Genomic DNA, 14,507 nt, shown 5'->3' on the forward strand with positions numbered 1-14,507 from the left:
CGTTCCTACTTTTTAAACTCTGGTATGACTCAGCAGACTTCTGCTCCTGGGAGAAGGCCCAGGGAGAAAGAAGGCCCACCCACGTCACCACACAGGGGCTCCTACATACGGGGGCTTATGTGTAATGAGGACCTAGAGCTGGCCATCAATTCTCATTTCACTTCATTCCCTAGGCTGTTGGTTTTCCCAGAAGTCAGCAGGAAGCTTGCTTCTTCTCTCTGTGAGGTTCTGGGCCAAGGCTGTAATCATGTCACAGCCTTCTTGGCCACTGTGCCATAATTACAAATCCTAGGTTTGAAAAGAATCTGTTCTTATTCAGACTGGCGTTCCAGTCTTCAGTGACATGGAATGTAGACTAGAACAGTACTTTCTGTATATCTCAGTGTTCTTTATGTTTGCATTTTCACCATTTTAATTAGCCTGTAAAACCTCCCTTTTATGGCTCTGAGGAGAGCTGCCTGAATCCACAATACTTTTACTATGTATTTCCGTAATACTCTCAGTCACTTAAGAAGGTGGGGGTGGGGCTGGACAAAGTGCACCATTACTAATTGTTTAAGAAACCAGTGAAATCGTCCCTTGCTTGAGCTGCATGGAATGCAGGCTGAGGGGGAAACCTGTGTGCAGTTTCTCTTTCCCACACAGGAGAGCATCTCTAACAGATGCTGTTCATTCCTCTGGCCCAGTGGACCACCATGTCCAGTGGGTAAGATACCAGTGTGCCCAGTGGGTAAGGCTCTGCAGCAGTCTACGAGCAAGACCACGACTTGGTGGGGCAGGGAGCTTTGTGCTCTAGTCATGGGTCTCAGTAGAGATCATCTGTTTTGCCCACAGCTTTGGAGGCCGTGGTGAGCAGGAGGAGTCAGGGAAGGGTCCCAGCCCCCAGAAGGCTGGTTGCCATGTGCTGAGGGAGAAGAGGGTGGGAAGGTACGTTGAGGGGCGGGACTCAGTAGCTGAGTTTGAGGCAGCCAAGTGACACTGGTAAGGGGCGAAGCGTGTGCTTGGCATGTGGAGCTGCTCGGAGTCTGAGCCTGGGTGAATGAGCAGAGCAGTGTTGACTAGTGCTCAGGCAATGACAGGGACAGAAGAGGTCAGGGAGAGCAGGGAAGGAGCAGCAATAGGATAGGAATAGAGCCAAGGGGGAGTGGGATCCAGAAGTAGGTCTGTAAGACGAGCTGAGAACGAATCCTAATCTAACAACCTGGAGGTCGCGGCAGCCCCTGAGAAGGACAGCGCCATTGTAGTCGCCAGTGTGGTCTTGGAGGTGAAGGCTGAATATCCACATTCAGGAGAAAATGGGAGACTGGACACGGTGAGCAGGGCACCCAGTTCTTTTAAGATTTGTAAATAGAGGACAAAAGGGCCACAGCTGCAGGGTTGAGCTTTGCCCTTAAAACTGGGATTGAGTGTGAATGTGGCACTTAAATGGCTGGCAGTGGTGATTTCACAGCCAAAGGAAAGGTCAGGGGCAAGAGGGAGAATTGCCGGATCGGCATCCTCGGGTGGCAGGGCAGAGGAGCTGCAGGTGGCTCTGCAGAGACTACCCGCTTGCCCGCGGCGGGAAGGCAGGACCTGTGGGCAGATGCTGTGGGGGCAGAGGTGGCTTGGGGGTGTGAGAGGTTCCCTTCCCGGTGTTTGGTTTCTCAGGGAAACAGGAAGTCAGTCAGTAGTAAGAAGGAGAAGCTGGCAGAGGTGGAGATTTGGAGGAAAGTGGGCTGGGAAGGGCTTTTCTGCATCCCAGATTGCCTCATGCCGAGAATGAAAATGGGAAAAGTACCCTCTGGCCTGCCTGGTGCCAGGGAAGCTCAACTTGATGTTCTCTGGCCAGCACAGCCTGGCGAATCTCCATGTGGGTGTCACTGGCTTTTGTTGCAGTGAGAAAGAACCAAATCTGTGGGACAGGCAGATAAATTCGCTTTTCCTTTTTACATCCTTGGCTTGCTTATTAAGATGGTGGGCAGCTGAGTCTGGCCAGCTAGATCCAGGCACTGTCCCTGGTCTGGCTGCAGTGATGGGTGGATGGGACATGTGGACAGACTGCTAGGCGCGTTAGGAGCCTTCATGAGAGGCAGGGCTTTTGGGAGTGGCTGACGCACACTTGGTATGCAGGAGTTGCAGGTTGTCCCTGCACAGCTGCTTGGCTTAGATCTGAGCACCGGGACGGTCCTCTTCCCATGGTGCTGGGTCTGAAGGTCTTTGAGAAAGTTCACTGCTAAAAGCAGGTCTGAGGAGAGCATGAGGACGCTGGAGGATGGGACTGGAGCTCAGCCTCCAGAGGCAGGCACCTCTGGCTTGGGTTCCACGTCTGAGACCTGTTGTGGGCATGGCATTTCTTCCATGTGGAGTCTTATGTGTGGTGAAGGGGATCAAACCAGGGCCTCATGCATGCCAGGCACGCACTACTGCTGAGCCCCACCACGGCCCATCCAGGCTCCAGGGATTCTGTCACTGAGTGTGGCTCACTGTGCTCTTGCTCCAATTGCAGTTCTTCCACTACTCCCAGGGACAAGTGTACCTGGGCAACTACCCCCCCCCCATTTAAGGACAGAATCAGCTGGGCTGGAGACCTGGACAAGAAAGATGCGTCCATCAACATAGAAAACATGCAGTTCATTCACAATGGCATCTACATCTGCGATGTCAAGAACCCTCCGGACATCATTGTCCAGCCTGGGCACATCAGGCTGTACGTGGTGGAGAAAGGTACTTGGCCCTTCAGCGTCTCCACGGTGGTGGCCATCCTCTATCCCAGGCTCCACTAGGAAAAAGAGTGACCTGTCAGTTGTGTTTGGAGGGAGGGCTTTAGCCAGACAGCTGTGCTGCCTGTGTCTGTGGACCTGTGGCCCACCCCTCCCCAGCCCTGGCTGCTGGGAACTGCCTGTTGTCTGGCTGTGTCACTGATTCCCCAATCAGGAGCCTGTGGACCTGATCCTAGGGATATTGGCTTTTCAGTGTTGATTGTACAGAACCTGAATTGATGGTGGCTAGTTGTAGAGGACAGTGGGAAAGAAGAAAATCAATGCTGTTCTGATGTCTTCTAGGAACAAAAATTTGACATTTCTAAAAGCAGTACAAACATTTCCCCCCCCCCTTTTTTTTGAGAATAAGCAGGAAACTCATGTCTACTTTGAGTAGAATGATAAAGTCCACCTCTCAGTCTTGCTTTGGTTTTAGGACCAGGGATCAGAAGTGCTCAGTTCTGTAGTTGGTTCTTTATAGCCAATGTTTGCGTTGTGTCCTCAGTTGGGTACCGGTGTCTGGCTGGGTGACAGCTTAGTGGACAGGGAAGGTGGTGCCTGGCTCGTGGGCTGGGCCCATCTGTGTAGGGAGCTGCCTTCCTCCCTGCAGTGTCCTCACCGCTGTGGTCTTCTCTCTCCAGAGAGTCTGCCGCTGTTCCCGGTCTGGGTGGTGGTGGGCATAGTCAGTGCTGTGGTTGTGGGTCAGCATGATCCTGGTCGTCCTGTACCGAAGGAGGAACTCTAAGCAGGATTACACTGGGTAAGAGACTCTGATTCGGGAGGTGGAGAGACAAGGCAGGGTTTGCATGTGTGTGGAGAGAGCTTGTGAAGAGTGACCTGCATTGCCTCTGCACCCTAACTGGCCTTCTCCAGTCAGTGCCTCCCAGCTGTGGACAGGAGGCTGGCCCCTGCTCTGCAGGTCCCTTTTGGACAGGGTGGGCTGCACTGTTTGGGATGGTCCACTCTGCGTTTGGGATTCTGAAGCTGCAGACTTCACTTGCCCTACCTGAGTTTAATTTCTTAGCATTAACCTAACAAGAGTCTTCTTTCTCATTGGGTCGATACAAAACTCTGGTCAGGAAGTCCTAATGGTCCTAGCCTGGTGTGATGATGTGGGGCTTCTCCTTTTAGTAATTTCCCTCCCTACCCCAAACTGGGGCAGTAAGAGTTGACAATAAAATCTACCAGCAAGGGCTGGAGATGTGGCTCAGTGGTAGCATGCTCGCCTAGCATGCGTGAGGCACTGGGTTCGATTCTCTGCACCACATAAAAATAAAATAAGGATTTTCTGTCCACCTGAAAACTAAAAAATAAATAAATATATATATATATATTTTAATCTACCAGCAAGGAAAAAATTTTCTGTTTGTGACTTCTCACAGGACTCCTTTAAGTGCAGTGTGTCTGATTGCAGGACCTTGCCTTTCCTGCCTGGGCTGGAGAGCTAACCCACATAAGCTACGTAGAGCTTGCGTGGGGACTGGGGCCGTGTCACAGGCACAGTGCTGCAGGTGCGGGATGTCCTGCAGGGCTGGCCGAGCACTGCGTGCTGTGCACTCTCTTGCTGGTTGACAGTGGATCCTCGTCTGCGGACTGCTGGCGTGGAGCTTAGGAGTGCCACGAGTGGATGGGCTTGAGTGCTCCGGTTCTCGCGCGGCCCGCGTGGAATGCTTCTCTGGGGCTGGCTTGGTTTGCTTGCATGGCGAGAGTTTTCCTGAGCAGGCAGAAGGTTGGTCTCAGCACAGGACTAATCCAGGTGGTGGCATACCAGCTCTTGCCTTGGGGCTAATAAAGGCAGAGAGACTTTCTTTAGGACCCTGCATGGCATCACGAGTGCTGCTCTTCTCACTCTGTTTTTTCCCTCCCCTGCCTCCATCCCTTGGTGTGCTGGTCAGCTGCCTCTCCCCCACTCCTAAGGAGAGCTGACGTAGAAGACGTTTGGGACTGTGGCAGGCTGGGCTCCTCCTCTCCAGTAGACAAGTGGTAACAAATCACAATGCCTGTTGCTGTTCACGTTCCGTGTCCATTCAGCCGTCTCTCTGTGGCCACTAACCAGCTTGCTCCGCTAACCAGCAGTCCTCGAGGTCTGTCCACAAGTATGTCAGGCAGCTGCACACAACATCCAGATGAAGTTGGTTCTTGTGGCTGTGTGTGCTCTCATGGGAAATGCGTGCGCACGTGTGCGTGTGCACGCTTGTGTGCACGGACGAGTCTTTGTTTTCTTTCTTCATACATGAGTTTTATCATCGGTCACTGAGCCTTCTTCGTGTCAGGGTAATTACACGACCTTGGCTCAGCCAGGCAGCCTCCCATCCCAATGGACGCAGTGTCTGTGGTGTGCTTTAGTCTGAGCACTGACACTTTAAATGTACTCCTCCCCGAACTCCAAAGTTTTCAGAACACTGCCCTAAAGGATTTAAGCTGTGGGGCTGGGTTGTGGCTCAGTGGCAGCACACTCACCTAGCATGCCCGAGGCACTGGGTTCGATCCTCAGTACCACATAATTGTAAAGTATTGTGTCCACCTAATACTTAAGAATGAATATTAAAAAAAAGGACTTAAGCTGTGCTGATGACACATCCCTTAGGGACCGCTGATGACCCCTTCCAGGAGCTCCTGTTCCCTCTCTGTAGCCTTGCTGCTGAAGCCCTCTCACCGGGAGAGTTCACCTGCCTAGTGGCACTCCACACTTCCCACCCTCATGACTTCTTGGGTGGTCTCTTTGTCCGCTGTTTGTCTTTTTCTGTTGCTTTTGGTGTGGTTGTGTTACCAGTGGTGAAACAGAATATGGGGAACCAGAGGATGGGGGAAGAAAAGCCAAGACTCACTCTGGATGTAGTTTTTAAATACGTTCAGAAGACGTTTGCTTTTGACGATAACAAAAGCAGATTGCATTAAGGTATAAGCTCACTCCTTTGGACCTTTGTCCCAAAGTAGGGTTTAAAAAGCAGCCCAGACTGTGTTGTGATCAGAACCCCCTGTTTTCATTTGAAATGGGGATGAAGGGGTGGCACCACACAGATTTCTGCAATAGATCCACCACTTAAGAGAACGAGTATCAGGTGGAAAACCATCTTCAAGGCGGGTGACCCTCGGGTGCCCACTGTTTGCTGTCTGTTCACATACATACGCTGTGTCTGGCCTCACTCACCGTTCTGTGTTTGTTTTCTTTCTTCCTTTTTTTTTTTTGAAAGAGAGAGGTAGAGAGAGAGAGAGAGAATTTTAATGTTTATTTTTTAGTTTTCGGTGGGCACAACATCTTTGTTTGTATGTGGTGCTGAGGATCGAACCCGGGCTGCACGCATGCCAGGCGAGCGCGCTACCCCTTGAGCTACATCCCAAGCCCTCTGTGTTTGTTTTCATTCATTTTAATTTTTAATTTTCTTTTTTACATTTGTTCTTCAAATTGCCATTACATCAGCTGCAACACATCAGAGAGTTTGTCTCCAGTTAAGCAGGCTCCATGGAAGTCCTCCTTCAACACAGAGGGTCTGGTAAAGAGTCTGCCTTCCAGATCGCACCAGGTAATGGCCAACAGCAGTCCTTCCCCAGCACCGAGCTCCAAACTTTGGTCTCTGTCCCTTCTGGCTTCAGGAAGGAAGTAGAGCTGAGAGAGAGAAAGAGAGAGAGAGAGAGAGAGAGAGAGAGAGAGAGAGAGAGAGAGAGAGAGAGAGAAAGCATGAGCGTGCTCAAGGTCCACTCTCGAGAGACCACAGCCTCTGTGTGTGGAGGACACTGCCCTGCTGAGGTTTCCACCCAACAACACTAACACATTATTTGCTCAGAATGTGACTCCTGTGGCCCAGGTAGAATTAAGAAATGGCTTGCTCAGCTGAGAGAGTCTTCAGTGAATTGCTCAAGGAAAATCGAGCAAATTGTGTTCTGAACTGAAGTCCTCTAAAAGAAACTCACAGGAAAAGCCATCTTCCTGGGGTTTAGTAAAACAAAAATGATTTTCATGGATTCTGTAGAAAAACATGGGAGGCTTTATCTGGATGATCGTCGGGCTCAGTTCCCACCTACTGCAGAGACGCAGGAGAAGTGACTTCAGTTGGAATCTGGCACAGAGTGGCCTTGTGGTGCTGTGGGCAGCACCATCTGGCCATGCTGTGGCCTTGCCGGGCAGCTGCCTGGGTGTCTGGGACCATGTGGTGCTTCAGGGCACGGAGCTGGCTGAGCTGGCCAGCTGCCTGCCCCACAGAGGTGCTAGTGGGACAGAGGCTTAGAGGAAGTAAAGACGGTGGCTGTGCTTGAGAGACCCTGTGGGTGAGGCCTGCCCCTTGCTCCCTGGCACGCTCCGTGGTGAGACATGGTGCTCTGCTGCCAAGTGACTGGGATGCGGTCAAACCTGGGGTGCAAGGCAGCATGGGCTCCTGGCCAGGTCCTGTTCTCCCTCTCCCTCTCTCTCTGTGTCCGGTGCCTCAGTCTCCTATTTGGACTGAGAGTGGCTCTGGGTGTGGCTCTCCTGCTGAAAGCATGTTAGGAAGGAAGAGAAGAAACAGAGCTTTAAGACATTTGGGAGTAGCTTGTACATCTCTGTGATCCGGGAGAAAGGACAACGAGCCCAGGCCCTGTGGCCACCAGCTGGCAGCCCTGCAGGGTGCTGCTGCAGTGCAGGAGGGGAGTGGTTTGGAGATATTGGTGCAGTGTGAGGTGGCCACAGAGTACCAGAAACAGACACGCCAGACAAGGAAAAGGAATCTAGCACTCTCTAGAAGAATACAACAAACCCCCATAGCCAACACTGTACAATTCTCCATTTCTGGCACCCATCAAAACTTACTAGGCATACACAGAGGAGAAGAAGACTCGTAACCAGGAGGAGCCGACTGAGAGTCCGTTGGTCAATTGCCAGAGGCAATGGTTCATAAACAGGGAACTTCAGACAGGTGATGTAAATCTCACAGACTCAAGGATATAAAGAAAACCCTGAACATAATGAGGGGAAAAGTAGATCTGTAAAACAGAATCAAAGGGAACTTAGAACTGAACAGGCGTGGGGTGCCATGAAAGACCCATCAGATACCATAGAAGAAAAGGTCAGTGAAGTGGAGGACAGAAGTAGGAACATCCAAAATGAAGTATGGAGAGAAAGACTTGCCCATGTCTGTTTCTGAGCCGTGTTTGGCTGTGGGCAACTGAAACCACGGAAAGCAAAACCCAAATCAAGATGGGTCTCCTGTGAAACAGTAGGTCAACTCACCACACTGATGGTTACCTTACATATGATGCTCAGAGCACTCCAATTAAAACATAGAGGGTTGGGTTGAGGCCCAGGGGCAGCATGTGTGTAGCTCGTGGGCCATGAGTTCAATCCCCAGCCCCCCCAAAATAAGTGAAATAGCGATGGTCAGGTTGGGTAGAAGTCGCTTTTGTCAGCAGAGTGGGTGGCTCATACCTGGAATCCCAGGCACTCAGGAGGCTGGGGAAGGAGGATGGCAAGTTCAAGGCCAGCCTGGGTGCCTTCTTAGAGAGATACTGCCTCAAAATAAAAAATAAAGATTCAAAAAGAGGGCTGGGGTGCAGCTGGGACACAGTGCTGCGGGTTCAGTCTCTCATTCCTGGGGAGGAAAGCAAAGCACCAGCTTTACTTGGCTGTCTTCCAGGTCCTGTTTGTACCCTTTCTGTTAGACTTACCAAGGGTAAATGACTTGAGTGTGCAATCCAAGTGTCCTTGGCCCGTGGTGAGAGACGGAGGTGGCCCTCTCACTTCTGCAAGTGTACCCTCGTGAAGTGTGCTGTGCTGTCCAGCTTCAGTGTCACACTAACTGCCTTGGAGGACACTGTCCCAGGTCAGAACATTTGCCTCAGATACTCCATGGCATTCTAAGCCCTCGGTGTGTCCGCAAGTGACCCTGCTGGCTGTGCCAGCGTCACCACGGTGCTACTTTGCATGATCGGGGATGCTTCCTTTGCAGAGAGCCCAGGCCCTGTCCAGCGTAGCTCTCAGCAGAGGCCACAGGAGATGCACCATCTTCAGTTGGAGCTGATGTGTTATCTGACTGTGTCTGCTGTGTCCTCTTTCATCACTTCCGTGGGTATCTGAGTGCCTACACGAGCCATGCGGCTAGCTGCCACAGGACCAAGGCAGAGATCAGCACCCAGCGCTGCTCTCAGGAGACCCCTGGGGTGTTCAGAGAACCTCAGGCTCTTCCACCAGGTAGAGAAAAGTGTTTGCGGATATTCTGGCATACAACCTTGGGGAGATTTTCACATCTAGATAAGCCCCGCGTAGTGCTGTAGGGGTTAGTCATGTTTTCCAGACCTGGGTCACCCTGGGACTAGCTAATGGTGTTAGCTTGGAGAGATTTTTTAACATGGGCATCCCTTCTCTTGTCTCTGAGGTGTGGTTCATCTGTTCCCCACTTCTAACCCTAGGCCTGTGTGATGTGCACATGGGTCTGTGACAGTCAGAGCTGGAAGTAGGGACATGGCAGGAATGTTTACAGACTCTCCCTTGAGTTCATCCCAAGGGTTCTCTCATCTTCCTGGGTTTCCATGTGTAGGCACCACCTGAGAACGGAACAGTGTCAGTGGTCACTCTGTGGATGAGTAAGTAGCTCCCTGCTATTTCACCATAAGAGAAAAAGGATAATAGCTCCCCACAAAGGGAACTTTAAAAGGAGCACACTAATTTCCAGGCGTGCGCCCTTGGTCACCACCGTGATGAGTGGAGAAGACTGATTAACAGAAGTCCCCCAGCAAACATGTCCTCGATCCCATTGTCCAAGAATCAGGCACACACTGTTACGTCTTCCAGTCACCTGCAAGGGGATAGGAATTTTGACTGGCTTAGATGTCACCCAGCTTCACCCCAAGGGGAAGAGGAGGCAAAGTGAGGGTGAACAGCAGAGCCAGAAGCCCTCCCCAGCACAAGGCATGCAGTCAGGATGTGGGGGTGGGAGTGGGGGAAGCACAGGGAGGAAATGAGCCAGAAATCTCTTATAAAGCATAGTTTAAAATAATTTTGGTGTAAGTACTTGATGAGAATTGGTTTCCTAGATCTTTTCCTGGGCATGGGTTTGCAAAAGGCAGTAATTTTGGAGAAAGGTGGTTGGGATATTTAAGAGTTTGCTGGGTCTAAAAGACAGACACCGAGATGCCTAAGATTGTTGTGTGCATTCCTCCTTGCCTCATGGCAGCTGATACGCTGAATTCTTTGTGGCCCCTGTAGAAACTGAGCTGTGTCTGAGGCGCTGAGCCGAGGGTAGTCGTCAGTGGCGGAGCTGGTGTCAGCCCGTCTGCCAGGTCCTGAGAAGGGTGCTCCTCCCGTCCTGCTCTAGTTCTGAGTTGATGGTCAGTATTGGTTCCATTTGCCTCAGAGAGCCACCGTACTTAGGTGCTACCATTTACCTGGCTCTTCAAACACTGGAGTACTGAGAGTGTTTTGTCAACAGCGGTGAGCATGTGCTCACAGAGACCTTGGCACAGTGACCCCTTCCAGGTGGGGAGACGCTGCCCGGCTAGCTGCGGTGCCTGCTCAGGCACCCGTGTGTTTGCAGACAGGTCTCTTTGTTCTTCCAGAACCCTTTCTTCCTGGCCCACCTTCCAGTATGTTTTTACTTGGGAATAAATTTGATACAAGTAGAATTCAGAGGTACATTTCTCTCCAGTTATCATTAAAAGGATCGATCTACGTCGGGCCGTTTGTTTCTGGAAACATTTTCAGAATTAAGGCCATTTGTGAGTCAATATTTGAGGGAAAATATAGAAACAAAGTACATGAAGGAGAGTATGGCCCCTCATTGGTGGCCCTGGGTGTGGCCCCTGGGTGGCAGGGGCTTGCCTGGGAAGCCCCAGTACCAAAAGAAGAGATTTACTGCAAAAATAGGTAGGCTGGTGTGGTCTTGTCGTTGTCCTTCTCCTTATTATTCCTGCATACGCAAGTGACTGTCTCCACAATGGCAGGGTCATCTTCAAGTTGATCTTGTTTCATGGTGTCCTCTGCAGTCCTGAGTAGTCTCGTTAGCCCTCAAAATCCAGGCCCATGGGGACCCCGTGTACCCTCAGCTTCTCAGCACCCCCTGGAGCAGACTTCCCTGAGCTCAGGGCACCTCCTTCCTTCCTCTGGACCTACCTCTGCCAAGGCCTCAACTGACAGGTCCCTGACCTGAGTCACTCTGTCAAATCACAGGGGGAGAGGGAGTGACCTCAGACAGCTGATCAGCTTGAAGGAAAACCACCCAGTGTCCTGGGTAGGAGTGGGGCCTTCTCTCTAGGAGGGACTTTCTGGCCTCTGAGGCTTGCTGGCGGGTGCAGGTGCACTCTGTGCTGCCTCTGTTCCTGGATCCTCTGCATTTCTCACTCACATGGTTTCTCAGTCACCTCCTGTGTAAGAGCTGCCGTGTGTTTGGCTCAGGCTCTCCTGTTGATGGGGCGAGCCAGTTGACTTGTGCACCTGCAGTTGGCTGGAGGGATGACCAGCTGGGCGGCCATAGTGTGGTCTTTCAGTTTGACAGTTGGGCCATGTGTCCCATGTCACCAGCAGGCTGGCCTGGGCTTGTTCGCAGAGTGTTGGGTGCAAGTACCAAGACCAGTGCAGGAGTAGAAGCTACGAGACCTGTGGAGGTCTAGGTGTGACAGTGATGTCCCTCGGGCCTTATTCTGTGAGTCAGAGTAGGTCAGGAGACTGGCCCCGATTCTAGCAGTAGAGAGTAGATCCTGCTCAGTGGATGGCGCTGACTGCACTGCGGAGATGCTGCTGCACCCTGTGGACCCCTCCCTGCGGTGGTCATGGGCAGGGCTCTGTTATCAGCTGTGGGAATGCTGTCCCCTGAGCGTCTTCTGCATCTTTGTGGATTAGCCTTCGGTTTTCCTGCAGCTTTGGGATGCAGGTAGGAGGTCTCTGTGATTCAGTGTGGATGGTGTGGTCTGTTGATCTCATCCACAAGGGGCCTCAGTGAGAGCACCCCCACCCAGATGCCTGCATCTGGGCTTCGACCCCCTGGTTACCCCATCAGTTACTTCAGCCTGTTTCAAATTGTGTTCATGTAATAAGATGCCCGGGTAATGGCAGCTCGATAATAACTGGTGTATGTTTAGTCGGCCTGTCAGACAGACCTGGGTTGCCTAAGGACCTCATTCACCCTGTGGATTCATGGGTGGATGCCGTTCTTAGGGCCATGTTAGAGATGAAGAAACTGATGTGTGGAGCCTCTCCTGCGCTGGAGCCACATGTGGTGCTGGGGGACTGTCCTGTGAATCACATGGGCCCTGCTACGTTACAAGCTCACAGCCCGTACCTTGGGCCTGGCCCTCCTGGGGAAGTTGGAGCTTGAGCCACCCAAGACGGCAGCACACACACGAAGTTCCACATTGTCAGGGCTCCTGGCTGGGATGCTATTGTGTTGTTATTGCTGCTGGACAAGTCAGACGTGCAGACAGCTGGCTGGGGGAACCTCAGCCTTCGCCCAGGGCTCGCTTCCCCTGGAGGCAGGTACCCGCTGTCTGGCTGCTGCTCCTTGTGTGCCCTGGGCTGGGCCCCGACTTGAGCAGCTGCTTCACTGCCAAGAAGAGACCTGTGCTTTGGTCCATCAAGGATTTTTCTTTATATTTCAATGGATTGTGATTCTTTGTTTTTTTATTTTCATATTTTAAGCCAGGGAGAATAGTTTTCTGATATTAGAAGTCAAAGAAGGGGCTGGGGGTGTTGACCAGTGGTAGAGCACTGGCTTTTCTTGCAGAATATCCTGGGTTTGTCCCCCAGCACCAAAAGATTGAAAAAGGAAATAAAAGAAACAGTGTTTGGAGTCCTGAGGACCACTGTGCCATCAGTAGTTATACTGAAGATAGCGGGCACAGTGGTGCACACTGTGATCCCAGCAACTTGGGAGGCTGAGGCAAGAGGATCTCAAGTTTGAGGCCAGCCTCAAGCAGTCTATCTAACAAGACCCTGAGCAACCTAGCAACCTGTCTCAAAAGAAAGAATAAAAAAAAATTTGGGGATATAGCTCAGGGGTAAAGCACCCTTGGGTTCAATCCCTAGTACCATACACACTAAATAAATAAATAAATAAATAACAGTACCTGTTTATCTAAAATGACCAGTTCAAATTGATGGTATCTTTGAGTGGCACCCAGTGTGTTTTCCAGTTTCCACAGGTCTCAGGTTGACAGACATGCCATCTGGTCCCGAAGACTGATTGCTATTGCTAAGGTTGCAGAGTTCTGTGGGACTAAAGCAAGGGATATTCCTGAGGAGGAGTGTTATGTTGTTATATAAGCTTCCAAACGTACGAGAGAAGTGTAACAAAGTGCCTGTGCTGGCTTTAGAGTCACCACCTGTGCCTAGCCTTGGTGGACAGGGGTCCAGGAGGTCCTGCAGGGGAAGTCTTCTTGCAGACACACAGACGAAGGAGGTCTGTGCTTTAGAACCAGAGCCACAAACCCGACCGTGGTTGAGACACGTGTCCCGCAGGCACGTGGTCACCCAAGACCTCTAATTCTGCTTCTCTTCCAGGGCCCAGTCATATATTCGCAGTTAGACCACTCCGGTGGCCATCACAGTGACAAGATCACCAAGTCAGAATACGTGGTGTATGCGGACATCCGGACAAATTAAGACCCAGAGCATCCTGGACAAGAAACAAACCCAAACTGGACTCTTGTGCAGAAAATGTAGCCCATAACCACGTGTGGCCTTGGGGACCCAGGCAAGGACACACACATGTGTAGACCCAGAGGGAGGAAAGGATGTGGATGAAGAACATGTATATTCTATTTAATCTTCCTGCTGTGGGGCCAGCATTGCATGTCGAGAAGATGGCATGAGGGTGTGAATCTGCCTACGTATAAACGTCTTGCCATTTCTGTACAAGCTTTGGGGGTCATTAAGAGTTGGGATATTTCAGAAACATTCCTGTCACCACCATTTATATGTGGTTGTCTTTCAGAGACAGTAGCAGACTTCTGTGATTCCAGTGGACGTGGCCTTTTAATCCAAGGGCTGAACCAGTCTTAGCATTTATTGTCATTGGAGGAAGGAGATCCCGTGGTGGACACACAGCCAGGGGCCCTATCACATGCGCCATAAATGTTCATTTGGTTGTAGCTTTTAGACAGCATCTGTTAACTATGCCACTTACAGAAAGTTCAAGAAATTGGTGTTGGTGCTTTTCTAAAACATGGTGCAAATTTTATGTGTTGTGTCGACTTACTTAAATGTCACACCCTTTATGTCCTGTCAGTGTGTGGGTTCATGACACCAGGTTAGCAAGGATAAGTGTGCCACTAGGTGCCACTGGTGCCACTCCCCTCCGGGTGCCTTAGATCAACACATGGGGGTGATTTGATGGAAAGGCCAGGCTGAGCTCAGGAGTGTGGCACCTGTGGAGGAGAAAGGTATCAATCACATTCTTGGCCCTGGTCCTTCCTCCTTGGGCCAGAGTGGCCATAATACATGAAGCCAGAGAGGCCTTGGCTCCCTCCCCACAGGGGATATGGGAAGGGAACTGGGCTGGCTGGATCACCCTGGTGGTCAGATGGCTCTGGTGGTCAGATGGCCCTGGCCTTGCACTGCATAGGATGACCTTCCTTCAGAAGCCTCAGGCCTCCAGCAAAGCAGCCTCGGGCATTTGGCCTGGTCTCCCCAAAGCTTCCCACCCCCAAGATGATTGAGGCTCAAGGGGTCAAGACTTTTAGGAATCAGTGGGAGTAGAGTGGCCCCGTGCACTCTCTTCTCTTCCTGTTTTGGTGTTGTGGTTGGTTTGTCCCACCCCCCTTCACCCCTCGTTTACTTGAAATAGTGAACAGTGGTGGAGGAAGGAGAGG

At 51.3% G+C, this 14,507-nt stretch overlaps 1 pseudogene; it reads left to right on the top strand.

The window, feature by feature from the left end:
• The window catches only part of LOC113178057 (myelin protein zero-like protein 1), a 41,224-nt pseudogene extending 27,925 nt beyond the window's left edge, over positions 1–13,299 (top strand).
• Positions 13,300–14,507: the final 1,208 nt, after the last annotated feature.

Source organism: Urocitellus parryii, chromosome 7, assembly GCF_045843805.1.
Source record: "Urocitellus parryii isolate mUroPar1 chromosome 7, mUroPar1.hap1, whole genome shotgun sequence".
NCBI lineage: Eukaryota > Metazoa > Chordata > Mammalia > Rodentia > Sciuridae > Urocitellus > Urocitellus parryii.